Below are 15,748 nucleotides of genomic sequence, written 5' to 3' on the forward strand. Positions count from 1 at the left end.
AAAAATTAAAACATTATTAAAAAACTGATTCAATTTGGCTAGAAATGATTAAAACTCTAATAAAACTCTAATAAAAGCCCCCATTAAAACTATTAGGCCAGCCCTGCGTGATGAAACAAAAATGTCTTGAGCTCACGACGAAAGGTCCGGAGGTCAGGGAGTCGACGTATCCCTGGAGGTAGCTCGTTCCAGAGGGCAGGAGCCCCCACAGAGAAGGCCCTCCCCCTGGGGGTCGCCGGTCAACATTGTCTGACCAACAGCACCCTGAGGAGACCCTCCCTATGGGAGCGCACTGGTTGATGGGAGGCAATCTGTGGCAGCAGGCGGTCCCGTAAGTAACCCGGTCCTATGATAGTAACCAGCACCTTGAATTGCACCCGGAAGACCACCAGCTTGCGCAGGAGAGGTGTTACATGGGAGCCTCGAGTTGCTCCCTCTACTACCTGCGCAGCCGCATTCGGGACCAGTTGGAGCCTCTGGGTGCTCTTCAAGGGGAGCCCCATGTAGAGGGCATTGCAGTAGTTCAGGCGGGAAGTGACGAGGGCAGGAGTGACCGTGCATAAGGAATCCCGGTCTAGGAAAGGACACAACTGGCATATCAGGCGAACCTGATAAAAAGCTCCCCTGGCGACGGCCGTCATATGCTCTTCTAAAGACAGCCGTACATCCAGGAGGACGCCTAGATTGTGGACTCTTTCCATGGGGGCCAATGACTCGCCCCCTACAGTCAGCAATGGAGTCAGCTGACTGTACCAGGAAGCCTGCATCCACAGCCACTCAGTTTAGCAACAGAAATTCTTGTTCCCATATATGATAGTAGATCAAGGACAACCTATAGTTGGTTACCAATGATGTTTTTTCTTTTAGGAGGATTGACCCTAAAGATAAGAGTATACAGTAAGACTAACAAGAATATTCAGCCATGGCAGTTAAGGACTGAATGACCAAAAAAAAAAAAAAGTATTCCATTAAGGAATGGTAGTTGAGTTGGACCATTTAAAAAGCATGATTTTTCCACCTCCTGGAACTTTCCGGATACATTTGAAAAGGAGAACGTATTTCTTGATTAGCAGGGTCAAAGAAACATTTTATTCAGGATTGCCCTGTTTAACAAAGTAGCATTCTGATGTCTGAACTAGCAGGCTAGGCTATTTAAGAGATGAATTTTCATCACCAGGTTCCATTAAGCTGGGAAAGGCTTGATTGAGAAAATTGCTGGGTTTCCAGCTGATACTAGATGCACAAAATGATAAGTTATTAAAATGGAGGTGAGGAGTTCATGCAACTTCTAGTATTACTTCAGAAATACTGTGCACCCTCCTTTTAAATAGCATAGAAATGAGATACAATTTATTTTATAATCACCTGGTTGTGGAATTTAAAATGCCCCCACTTGGGGGGCGGGGAACCCTATTCAGTTCAAAAATCACTCCTTCTTTTGCATTTCTAAACTATATTAATAGCATATAACTCAGAGAAGGTCTAACAATCAATGCTTGAGCATGCCATGAATTTCCAATACTCAGTTTTAAAGGCTCAATAAGACAGTACAAAGGAAAACTAGTTCTTGCATGCTTTTATTCATTTTACGTAATGTATTTCATCTTCCTTTTAATGATATATGAGAGGAAGTGAGAATTAGTTGTGTGTCACTTATATGAGCAGGGGGGAAATCAAAGGGAGGGGGGAGAGAGGGGGAGGGGGGAGGGGGGAGAGAGATGGAGAGAGTGGGGAGAGAGGGAGAGAGGGAGAGAGACAGAGGGAGAGAGAGATACAGAGAGAGGGAGGGAGACACAGGGGGGAGAGACAAAGAGAGAGGGAGAGAGGAGGAGGGGAGGAGAGAGGGAGAGAGGGGGACGGAGGGAGGGAGAGAACTGATTAGAAAGTTGAATATCTGGTTCACTGATCAGGTGTCCTTTAATTTTTCCTGACAAGCTACAAAAGATCAACAATGGATGGAACCTGCAGAAGTACTGGCACCTGGCCATGAAGAAAGCTGGCAAGTTTGGAAATTGCTCAATAGGCTGTGCACAGATACAGCAAGATCAAGAGATCCCTTGACTAAATGGTATTATGACTTCTGCCTATTGTGAATATGGAGACCTGCAGACTACCATTCACATGTACACTTGCTCCTTGTGCCCTGCCCAATGTATTGTTGAGGACTTTATGACCACACAACAGAATGTAATGGAAGTTACACGCTTCTGGACAAACACGGCCTAAATGAGCCTTTTGTACATTTTAAATTTTATATACTTATGCTTGAATTTAGTCCTATGCATACTATTTTAATAATGATGCTTCTGACATGAATAAAGAAATCATTCCTAGCTAATCAGGTTAGGTTGCAATGAACACTAAGCAAGAACTAGCTTGTTGTCAGTCAGGAACTGGGATCAAGCTGAAAAAGTCAGCAGAAAATGAACATGTCCAGTTTTGCTCCAATATAAATTGATACAGAGGAAGAAAAATATAACTCTCCCCTCCGAAGACCCCTAGCTAGGAATAATCAGGCTTGGACCCATGATGTGTTTAATACAAGGGTATGAAACTGGATTTCTTTGAGAGCTGGATCAGCATTGTAGTTCTCATCCCTAGGCTGGCCAGGGTGGGAGGGGGGAGATGGGATGGACGCTTCCTGCAGCATCCTGCCGGCTAAACCAGGGCACAGGGGGCTGTGTGAAGACCCCCCCCCCACCTTGTGTCCCATTTTCAGCCTGGTCAGCCTCCTGCAGCACTTTGCTGGGCAAAAAGGGGCATGGTTGGACCATGTGAGGCCCCTCCAGGCCCCATTTTTGTCCTGGTTGGCCTCCTGCAGCACTTTGCTGGCCTGCCAAAACAGGGCGTAAGGGGGGAGGGCGTGAGGCTCTCCTGTGCCCTGTTTTCAGCTTGTACAGCCTCCTGCAGCACCTTGTTGGCTAAAATGGGATGGGGGGGGCTTGGGGTATGGGGGAGCCTCATATGGATCCGTCCCGCAGGCCTTGAGTTGGACACCCCAGTGTAATAGGTACATGTAGAGGTAGCCAGTTATTAGTGGCATATCTCAGAATACTCCAGGCACAGACCACACAAAGTAGGGATTAATTCTCTAAGAGGAACATTCCCATGGCAGAAATGTTAAGTATCATAAAGGTAGGTGGTGACAGTTCTTTTAAGAAAGGTTAATGAAGTGCAGGATGATGCAGGAATTACATCTGGGAGTCATGCTGATTGCTGAGTATGATTTTTATTGATGAGAGGTAGGCACTCCACTGGGTATGATTTTGGGATGAGAGGTAGTAATGGCACTCCACCATTACAACAGTGCAAATAAGATTGGCATAAATATATGATAATGCAGCAAAAGTATTATTGTTGTATTGGGGGATTACAGCAGGTAGATCAGGTAGAGTAAAAATGAAACAAGGTAGACAAGTGATGTATGAGTGTGAGTCCATGTGAGAGGGGGAAAAAAATCACTGAATTGTATAATATATATCATATATCTGAAATGTATTATTTATCAGATATTTATCCCTCCATTAGAGATTCCAGATCTCTGATTTTTTTGTTCAGACCGCCTTCTAATCAATGCTTTCTTACAACATGTTTCACTGTATCCCATCAATAAATCACAACCTGTTTTCTACTGCACCATTCTTTTGATAAAAAGCAGTCCATCAAGTGCCAGCTGCAATCTTAAAATATATCTAATGCTGCAAGGAATCTTTTTATATTGAACTACTCACCTGCGTGAAACAAAGAATCCAGCTGATAATCACATATATCAGTGATGGGTGAACTTTTGGCCATGGCATGTTAAAAATTCAGAAAATATCTAATCTGACTTAGCTGGTGTTGCACACAACACACTCCCCAGAACCAAAAAGATAACAAGTGACATTTTATTTATATATTTCTTTGTTTGTATATTGCCTTTATTATTTTTACATATACCTCAAGGCAGTGAGCATATCCAACACATTTTCCTCCTCCTATTTTCCCCACATTTTCCCCACAACAACCCTGGGAGATGAGTTGGGCTGAGAGAGTGTGACTGGCCCAAAGTCACCCAGCTGGCTTCCACAGCTAAGGCGGAACTTAACTCAGGATCTCCTGATTTTTAGTCCGCTGCCTTAACCATTAGACCAAATTGAATTGTACCTAACCAAGGAGACAAGCAACCTAGAAATAAAGAGAAATTTCCCAGTGGTGAGAGCAATCAACCAATGGAACAGCTTGCCTTCAGAAGTTGTGGGTGCGCCATCATTGGAGGCTTTCAAAAAGAGATTGGACAACCATTTGTCTGAAATGGTATAGGGCAGGGGTTTCAAACTTGTGGCATTGCGTAGCTAGCGCATGGCTAGCACGTGACACATCTGGCCTGCGGGCCGTGAGTTTCACCCTACTGGTATAGGGTCTTTGCTCGAGCAGGGGTTTGGAATAGAAAACCTCCAAGGTTCCTTCCAACCCTATTCTATATAAGCTTCCCAGAGTCATTTACTGAGAGGGGCAGCTATAGAAATTGAAAATATAATAAATATAACATATAATATATAATATAATATAACAACAGAGTTGGAAGGGACATTGGAGGCCTTCTAGTCCAACCCCCTGCCCAGGCAGGAAACCCTACACCATCTCAGGCAGATGGTTATCCAACATTTTCTTAAAAATTTCCAGTGTTGCAGCATTCACAACTTCTGCAGGCAAGTCGTTCCACTTATTAATTGTTCTGTCAGGAAATTTCTCCTTAGTTCTAAGTTGCTTCTTTCCTTGATCAGTTTCCACCCATTGCTTCTTGTTCTACCCTCAGATGCTTTGGAGAACAGCCCGACTCCCTCTTCTTTGTGGCAACCCCTGAGATATTGGAACACTGCTAACATGTCTCCCTTGTCCTTCTTTTTATACATAACCTAAGATATGATTTACGATTTACAATTTATGATTTATGAATTAAGATTTACAATTTACGATTTTAATAATCATTGATTTTTTTTAAAAAAATACAAGCCAATTGTGGGATCTAGGATTGGGATCTAGGAACTACCACAAACCACTTACCTTCAGGCAGTATTCTCTTTCTGTTGAGAGATCCCTCCAGCCTACCTGAGGTACCTCTAGTTTACACTAGGTCTTTGTTCTTGAAGTGGCTTCAGAAAATGCTCTTCTGCAATCTCTGCCATCTCAAAAAAAAACAAAAAAAAAACCCATGCAAAAACACTCCCTGTTTTGTTCCCCAAAATTGGGATGCTCCAGAAACCATGAAAGGGCACAGCCCTCTTGTGAGCCTTCAGGAGGGTCCAGAGGCCATGTTTTAGCACACCCCACTTGAGCGGCCTTCAATGTCTCTGAAAATTGCTGAGAAAGGGGTGCACTTTTGAGACTAATTGTAAGATATTGGCGAATGTTTTTGTGTCACCCAAAATGTCATGTCATGTCATATTTGATACCTTATGGCCAGTAGTGGGATTCAAATTTTTTTTACTACCGGTTCTGTGGGTATGGCTTGGTGCCTATGGTGTGGCTTGGTGGGCGTGACCTGGTAGGCATGGCAGGATACTGTAAAATCTCCATTCTTTCCCGATCAGCTGAGACTTGGGAGGCAGAGAATAGATGGAGGCGGGGCCAGTCAGAGGTGGTATTTACTGGTTCTCCGAACTACTCAAAATTTCTGCTACTGGTTCTCCAGAACTGGTCAGAACCTGCTGAATACCACCTCTGCTCATGGCAGTGCAGCAGAATGCAATTAATGTTTTTAGTTTCTGGGTAAAATCTGTTTAATCTGTAACTGTTTAAACATGTATTTTTATGTCATATAGTATGCCTTATGTACAATGAAAGTATATGCACCAAGACAAATTCCTTGTGTGTCCAATCACACTTGGCCAATAAAAAATTCTATTCTATTCTTATGTCAGTTATGATGCTTTTGGCATGAATAAACAAACCTTTGATACTCATGTCATTGTTTTCCCATCACTGACACATATACTTTGCTTAGTCTCTTTTTCCCTAAATCACCTAATAAAAAAATGTGTGCGTTTCCAAGGGTTTTTTAAAAAAAATTCTGTATTTGTACACGGAGGAGGAAAGGAGGCAATAGAAAAAAGAGCAGCGATAAGTATCAGGTTTGTTTTTTAAAAAAAGTCTAAATATAGGCCAGTACGTTCTATACAGCCAATCCTTTCATTCCTGCTTTTTCAGAGAAAACAGTGTTACAAAGTTTTTCAAACCATGATAGAAATGGATGAAGTGCCTTGAAATCTTCAGTCCAAGTTAGAGACATTACAATGCTAAGAAACCCCTCTGACCAGGAAGATGTTTTACTGAATATATGAGGGGAAGTGAAGGGGAGTCCGTTAGGGCTATGGGAAGCTTCAAATGTGTGTTTTGCTTTGATGATAAGGTGACCAATCGTCCTCCTTTAGGGAGGAAAAGTCCTTTTGTAAGTTCTGTCCTCTTTTGAAAAGTGTCGTCCTACATGTCCTCCTTTTCAATATTTGAAAACTAATCTGTAAATCTTCATATTCGATCGATGCCGATCCAATCTGTTGTGTGTGATATGATGTATTTGTATTTGACATGACGCTTTGTCAAGGCTTGGTACAGTGCGGCGAGACACGATTATGAGACGCATGTGCTCCACACAGGAGAATTGTTTTGAGAGAGTGCACCATGCGCAAGTGCCTTTGTTTACTTCTTACCAAAACATGACACGGCACACATGCACGCATTAGACTTACTTCTCTCTCAGTGAATATTCAATCATACCCAGGTGAGCATAATAATTCACGTTTTATTAATTCATTATCTATTTAATAATTTCCCAAATTGTATAATAATTTCCAAAATTGTATAATTTTATTTACCAGTTTATTTATTCAATGGAAAAGTACTCATTTAAATAATAAATAGGCATGTAAGCATAATTACAATATAAAATGTTATTGTTACAAATGTTTTGTATTATGCATTTATCATATTATAGTGTATTCTGTATTATTGTTGCAATGAATAAAATGTTTCTTTTATTTACAATATTTTTTTTTCTTCAATTTATTTGTGTCCTCCTTCTCATTGTAAAAAAGTTGGTCACCTTAGTGATGAAGACTTGTGTGAAGTACCTTTTCACAGCTATTCCGTAGTGAAATATAATTTCCGGCTTCTAAACTGAAGAGATGAACTTTGCTCATCTTTGCTTTGATGTTACTTTGCTCTGACAGTTCTAGGAGCCAAGAAGAGAATTCTTCGAACATGCTGTACAAGAACTGAAAAATCTTCCATCTGTTTCACCTCTTCTTCCTGCTACTGCAAGTGTTGGAGAAGGACTTAAAATGATACAAATCACCTCCTGAATCATACCTTCTCCTCAGTGAGAATATAAGTGTGTCTGCAGCACAAATGAGCTCATCAAACCAAGCCACCTACACGGATTTAGATTAACCACATTCTGCTTTGCATGAAATGGAAGGAACCTATCCAGAAATCTAAGAGCAGCAAGCTCAGGGAGTAATTGAAGAGATGCTGCCTTTCCAGATGTGTGGACTTCCAGCTCCCTGAATTCCACCACCAGCATGGCCATTGATAAGTACAGGTAGTCCTCCACGTATGACCACAACTGGGTTCAAAGTTTCTGTTGTTAAGTGAGACATTTGTTAAGTGAGTTTTGCCCATTTTACAACCTTTCTTCTTCACTCAGTTGTTAAGTGAATCACTGCAGTTGATCAGTTAGTAACTTGGTTGTTAAGTGAATCCGGCTTCCCCATGGACTTTGCTTGTCAGAAGATCACATGACCTCGGGACACAGCAACGATGATAAACGTGGACCAGTTGCCAGGCATCTGAATTTTGATTGCATGATCATTGAGATGCTGCAGAGGTCATAAGTGTGAAACATGGTCATAGGTCACTTTTTCCAGTGCCGTTGTAACTTTGAATGGTTCTGCTAAATGAACTATTGTAAGTCGAGGCCTACCTGTATTCTGGCGGTTGAAATGGCCATGGATACTGCTCTATGGTAATAATGTCACCCGTAAAGTTCATATCCTTCTTCTACTCTGACAATTGTATAACTCCCCCGATCTCTAAATCACCCTTTCTGTGAAAGAAAGCATGATTTTATTCAAGAAGCACAGCAGCTACTCTGGTTTACGTATTTACACGCATAGAACATTAGTTGTTTCTTCTCCATCTAAATGTGAGAATGCTTCAGAGAGCATGAGGCACATGCTCCTTTTCACAACTTTAGCTGGTTAGCACTATACTTTATGCAGAACTGCAGAAAAAACAATTGCTACCAACCTGCCTTCCACTGAGGACCTGTATACTGCACGAGTCAAAAAGAGGGCTGTGAAAATATCTACAGACCCCTTGCATCCTGGACATAAACTGTTTCAACTCCTACCCTCAAAACAATGCTATAGAGCACTGCACACCTAGACACAAGAACAGTTTCTTCCCAAATGCCATCACTCTGCTAAACGAATAATTCAACACTGTCAAACTATTTACTATGTCTGCACTACTATTAATTTTCTCATCATTCCCATCACCCACTTCACATTCCACTTATGACTGTATGACTGTAACTTTGTTGCTTGTATCCGTACAATTTATATTGATATTGTTTCCTGATTGCTTATTTGTACCCTATGACTAACATTAACCTTATGATTCTTGATGAAGGTATCTTTTCTTTTATGTGCACTGAGAGCATATGCACCAAGACAAATTCCTTGTGTGTCCAATCACACTTGGCCAATAAAAAATTCTATTCTATTCTATTCTATTATGTGGGAAACATTAGATGTCACCTTTAGAGTTTAATAATACTGGATTTTACACCATTTCGAAAATCTGCAGAATCTGAAGCTTAAATCCATTGTCTAAAAAATCCATAATGCATTTAAAATGTCTTGATTTATATAACAGAAACAAAGTAAATGCAGGGCTACAAGAGTTGTATGAACCGTTACGTCCTGTTAAATGTACATGGAGGATATATAGAGAATACTCAGTCTGCTCCCAGTGTTCCAGAAATTGAATCTGAAAATGTCTTTTTTAAAATAGTGATTACATTAAAGATTACAATTCGCAACAATAAAAACAAGTACACCGTGATGCTATTTTATATATCGCCCTCAAGGATCAGAACAGGAGCTACCCGTGGAAATCAGTGCAGAAAATAAGATCAGAAATGTACTTTCCATTTCCCCACCGGACATTCAAAAGGAGAAAAAAAAACATGCTTTCTTTATTATTGATTTTTATTTTTATATAATACCCCACCATACAAATTTTTTGGCAGTGCTGAAATCAGGTATTGCATAGGTACTGAGCAGAAACTAAATAAGGAGTGTAACTCTGCTTTGCTTTTATTCTTACACTCATTGCTCCTGACTGATACCAAGGCGCAGATACGATCTGATTAAATTGACCAATTGTTACTTTCAATTTCACCCCCCACTTAATACTGCAGACTAGCATCAACCTTGAGGTTGGTTTGGTTTCCCAGGCAAAAGCAAATCCCTCATCTCGCTTCTCTTAAGATTATAACCCATAATAATCTTCTTAAATTCTCTCTCGTCAAAAATAGAAATCAGGGCAATCCATTTAATTGCATACAAAAAGCTTTTAGAATGTTGCAGGTGCGTTTCTGTGTTTTTCACTGTGTTTCTCTGTTACAGTGAACAGCTGCTATCTATGCTGAATGGAGATACCTTGTCAAATAAATCTATCTAGGAAAGGAATAGTGACAAAATGCCTATTGGACAGATTGCATCAGTTGCATTCAAGTCTTTGGGACCAGTTTGATTTCGTCATAAGGAAAATGTCAGAAGACTGGAAGAGAACTTACTATTATTTATTTAAATGTATTGGCACACAAGTTAGATTTCCCTTTAAAAAATAAATAAATTACAGACCAATCTGTACCTAAAAATGTACTCAGGCAGTGAGTTTGCAAGCATTTGGAAAAGAATGAGAGAGCAATAACACTTAGGACTTACATACCACTTCACAGTGCTTTACAGCCCTTTCTAAGTGGTTTACAGAGTCAATATATTGGCCCTGATAAGCTGGGTCCTCATTTTGCTGACTTCAGAAGGATGGAAGTCTGACGGTCAGGATCGAACTGCTGAGCCGGCAGATACAGCCTGCAATACAGCATTCTAACCATTTCCCCACTGTGGAGATGATGATTACTAGAAGCCACATGGATTTATTAAAATCAGATTGTGCTAGAAAAATCTTGCTATTTTCTTTGGGCAAAATGATGGGCTCACATGTCCTCACTGCACTAATTACTAATTGGCTTCTGAATGCAATTCATGATGCTGAGTATCATCTATAAACACTTCACAACCAAGGGCTAGATTATCTAATGGACCACCTGGCTCCAATTACTTTTTCCTGTCTGTCTGCTGATGTCAGGTGGAGTGGATCTGGTTTAGGTCCTGTCAATTAAACCATACCCCCTTGCAGGACCAGAAAGTGACCGTGAGATTGTCTTAGTGGACAATCAGCTAAATATGAGCCAGTAGTGTGCAGAGGCAGCTAAAAAAGACAACACAATCCTAAATTGCATTAACAGAGGGATACAATGAAGATCAAGTGAGGTACTAATACCACTCTATAAAGCCTTAGTAAGAACACACCTAGAGTACTGCATCCAGTTTTGGTCACCACACTATAAAAAAAGTGTAGAGGAGAGCAACCAGGATGATTAGGGGACTGGAGAATAAAACATATGAAGAATGGTTATATGAACTGGGCATGGCTAGTCTAGTGAAGAGAAGGACCAGGGGAGACATGATAGCTGTTTTCCAATCCTTGAGGGGCTGCCACAGAGAGGAGAGGTTCAAGATGTTTTCCAAAGCACCTGAAGGCCAGGCAAGGAATAATCGATGGAAATTGATCAAGAAGAGTTTCGACCTAGAAATGAGGAGGAACTTTCTGACAGTGAGAACAATCAACCAATGGAACAATTTGTCTTCGGAAGTTGTGGGAGCTTCAGCACTTGAGACTTTCAAGACAAGATTGGACTGCCATTTGTCAGAAATGGTGTAGGGTCTCCTGCTTGAGTAGGGTGTTGGACTAGATGACTATTACAGTGTCCGCGAACCTATGGCATGCGTGCCGGAAATGGCATGCTAAACCACCCCGCGGCAAATGCGTGGCCTCGCCGGCTCCTCTTCCGTGTTCCTGTGCCCAAATGCATGCCATTCAGTTGGCCATTACACATGTAGGGGCAGCGGACCCCAGAAGAGAGGCGGTCCATGCACATGCGCAGGCCAGCACCCGACCTTCCGGGTTGCCGTCATGCGCATGCATGAACGGCAGCAGTTCTTCGGGTGTTTGGGTGCCGGCTTGCGCATGCGCGATGGACCGCCACTCTTCTGGGGTCCACTGGCCTGCGCACGCGACAGGCAGCTGACAGGCGCGCATTTGGGCACAGGGAGGCAGAAGAGGAGCCAGCGAGGCTGCGCATTTGCCGCGGGGATGGTTTCGCATGCCCCTTCCGACACACGTGCCAGTACGCTAGAACACCAAAGGTTCGCTGACACTGACCTATTAGATCCCTTCCAACTCTGTTAATCTGTTAAAGTGTGCATTCTCTGTTGTGGCATCTGCTTTCTGAAATGACACTCTCCCAGAAATGTGCGCACCGTCCACCCTAGTAACATTAAAAAATCATTAAAAACTTGGTTGTTCTCTTAGGCCTTTGGATAGAATGGTTGCAGAATCCCCTGGTTTTTTGTTTTTTTTAAAATTGGTAGCTTGTTATTTTCCAATCAGTTGTGTTTAAGTTTGTTTAATCTATGAATTTTGAATTTTTTTCCTCTTAATTGTAAGCTGCCTGGAAATGTTAAGGAGTTAGATGGCCTCAAAATTTAATTAATTATGTAAAGTGGCTAGATTTGTAAATTAATAAATTTGTAAACAAATGTAATGACTAGATGGGTAGAGATGAAGGCATCAAGCTAGAGACTGGAAGACTCTGAGTTCTAGTCCCACTTTAGGCATAAAACCAGCTGGGTGATCTTGGGCTTGCCGTTCTCTCCCAGTCCTGGAAAGGAGACAATGGCAAACTGTTTCTGAAAAACCTTGCCATGAAAACTGCAGGGGCTTGTCCAGGCAGTCACCAGAAGTCAATACTGACTTGAAGGCACACATAGATACAAAAAAAGATTAGTAAGCCAAGAGAATGCTGTGGATGAGAGTATTTAGCCTTCAATAAGGCATTTGATTAAGTTGACCATAGCCTCCTCTTGATAAAAATGGAACAATGGATACTGGACGGTTCCAATTCCAAAGAGATTTACAATTGGCTGACCTAGAATATCTACCATGGGTTTTTGTCTACATAGAAAGAGAAAAGCGCTAGGAGGACTTTGTTCTGGGCCCAGCCGGCTATCCAAGCTCCCACTCTTGAAACTATGTCCTCTAATGGGTGAAGAAAGGACTTGCCTTCTCTGTTGTGACCTCTGGAACAGTCTCTCCTGCACGGTGTGCATTGCTCTGACTCTGCAGATCATTAAAAGCCTCTTGAAGACTGGATTATTTCTCCAAGATCTGGGATAAGTAGTTTTTCTTGGATAAACATATACTACCGGGCCATGTCCTTTTCTGTTTTTTTTTTTATAAGGCCACCTTATTCTGCAATCTTGACTGATCATTTTTATCACAAGCCACCCAGAGTTAATTGAGTTAGGCAGCCCGGTAAATCTGATTTTACAAAATAAATACATAAAACGCCGCGTAGCTGTTTCACTTTGTTATTTCTCAATATGAGTTGTTTTCAAAGTGTTACAAAAAAAAATATCAAAGGAGATTTATACTATTGCTATATTAGATTCACAGTTGAAAGTTAGAAAATTGGCTCAGGATGGTGGCCATTTTCAAATTATCGTCTCTCACTATCAACACTCACCTTTTTTTCCAGCTTCCCCTCAGAGGTTTTTGTCATCTAATTTCAGTCTCAGACTTCTGAGTTAATCAACATATACTGCCAGTCAGGTCCCAAACAAATCCTATTTTACACCTTCCCAGAAGGCAAGAAAGCTAATACATTTACTGAGAAGGCTACAATACTAGAGTGATGAATTGCACTTACCATGATGGGACCAAAGCGGTATACATTTGATTGATATTAATAGAAAATAAATGGTGTTTGCACAGTATGTGAAAATGCTGTAAGTATAAAAACTTCTCATTTTTATTATAAACTCTAATATATTAATTTTAAATAGTAAAGCCTTTGTAAAAGAATCTCTCATGCAGAAAGAAACTTATTATTTCCTAAGAAATGAGGAAATCAATGAATTCTGAGTAAACTACACCACCTACTGAAAGGATAAAAGAATTGCTGTTACACCACAAAACTGAATTGGATTTGTTTTAATTCTTCTATAAATCACAATCGTGCCAGTACGCTAGAACACCAAAGGTTCGCTGACACTGACCTATTAGATCCTTCCAACTCTGTTAATCTGTTAAAGTGTGCATTCTCTGTTGTGGCATCTGCTTTCTGAAATGACACTCTCCCAGAAATGTGCGCACGTCCACCCTAGTAACATTAAAAAATCATTAAAAACTTGGTTGTTCTCTTAGGCCTTTGGATAGAATGGTTGCAGAATCCCCTGGTTTTTTGTTTTTTTTAAAATTGGTAGCTTGTTATTTTCCAATCAGTTGTGTTTAAGTTTGTTTAATCTATGAATTTTGAATTTTTTTCCTCTTAATTGTAAGCTGCCTGGAAACGTTAAGGAGTTAGATGGCCTCAAAATTTAATTAATTATGTAAAGTGGCTAGATTTGTAAATTAATAAATTTGTAAACAAATGTAATGACTAGATGGGTAGAGATGAAGGCATCAAGCTAGAGACTGGAAGACTCTGAGTTCTAGTCCCACTTTAGGAATAAAACCAGCTGGGTGATCTTGGGCTTGCCGTTCTCTCCCAGTCCTGGAAAGGAGAAAATGGCAAACTGTTTCTGAAAAACCTTGCCATGAAAACTGCAGGGGCTTGTCCAGGCAGTCACCAGAAGTCAATACTGACTTGAAGGCACACATAGATACAAAAAAAGAAGATTAGTAAGCCAAGAGAATGCTGTGGATGAGAGTACTTAGCCTTCAATAAGGCATTTGATTAAGTTGACCATAGCCTCCTCTTGATAAAAATGGAACAATGGACACTGGACGGTTCCAATTCCAAAGAGATTTACAATTGGCTGACCTAGAATATCTACCATGGGTTTTTGTCTACATAGAAAAAGCATTGAGAGGACTTTGTTCTGGGCCCAGCCGGCTATCCAAGCTCCAAATCCCACTCTTGAAACTATGTCCTCTAATGAAGAAAGGACTTGCCTTCTCTGTTGTGACCTCTGGAACAGTCTCTCCTGCACGGTGTGCATTGCTCTGACTCTGCAGATCATTAAAAGACTCTTGAAGACTGGATTATTTCTCCAAGATCTGGGATAAGTAGTTTTTCTTGGATAAACATATACTACCGGGCCATGTCCTTTTCTGTTTTTTTTTTTTATAAGGCCACCTTATTCTGCAATCTTGACTGATCATTTTTATCACAAGCCACCCAGAGTTAATTGAGTTAGGCAGCCCGGTAAATCTGATTTTACAAAATAAATACATAAAACGCCGCGTAGCTGTTTCACTTTGTTATTTCTCAATATGAGTTGTTTTCAAAGTGTTACAAAAAAAAAAATCAAAGGAGATTTATACTATTGCTATATTAGATTCACAGTTGAAAGTTAGAAAATTGGCTCAGGATGGTGGCCATTTTCAAATTATCGTCTCTCACTATCAACACTCACCTTTTTTTCCAGCTTCCCCTCAGAGGTTTTTGTCATCTAATTTCAGTCTCAGACTTCTGAGTTAATCAACATATACTGCCAGTCAGGTCCCAAACAAATCCTATTTTACACCTTCCCAGAAGGCAAGAAAGCTAATACATTTACTGAGAAGGCTACAATACTAGAGTGATGAATTGCACTTACCATGATGGGACCAAAGCGGTATACATTTGATTGATATTAATAGAAAATAAATGGTGTTTGCACAGTATGTGAAAATGCTGTAAGTATAAAAACTTCTCATTTTTATTATAAACTCTAATATATTAATTTTAAATAGTAAAGCCTTTGTAAAAGAATCTCTCATGCAGAAAGAAACTTATTATTTCCTAAGAAATGAGGAAATCAATGAATTCTGAGTAAACTACACCACCTACTGAAAGGATAAAAGAATTGCTGTTACACCACAAAACTGAATTGGATTTGTTTTAATTCTTCTATAAATCACAATCCTACCACTTAAGCTCATAGACAAAGCAGCCTACAGCTAGAGCCAATTTGGAGACCTTTTATCAGGGAAAGGCCACAATCTGTTGGTAGTTGGCATTATGGAATGTCTGAATGACTTTGGGGCAAGAGGAGTGGAGATCGTGCCTAAGAAACAATCAGACAATAGGCAGAAGCTCCCAGTGGCTTAACAGTCAGAAGAAATAAACTTAAGAAGGACCTTCACTAATGAACTAAGAAGTTAAAAATGGCCTGAGGGAAGTTTGTGCCTTCAGACTTGCAAGATTCTGTTAACGTAGTGTCACAATAAAGTAAGAATTAGTTCATCTAATCCTGTTTTCTGCCTGATTTACCTGGGAGGACTGACAGTTGCATATCTAATAGGATCACAGTTGTAGTAGACAAAGGCCATAATTTTATTATTCAATTGTAGGATAAGAGAGATCATTTCT

The sequence above is a fragment of the Ahaetulla prasina genome, chromosome 3 (assembly GCF_028640845.1).
Source record: "Ahaetulla prasina isolate Xishuangbanna chromosome 3, ASM2864084v1, whole genome shotgun sequence".
NCBI lineage: Eukaryota > Metazoa > Chordata > Lepidosauria > Squamata > Colubridae > Ahaetulla > Ahaetulla prasina.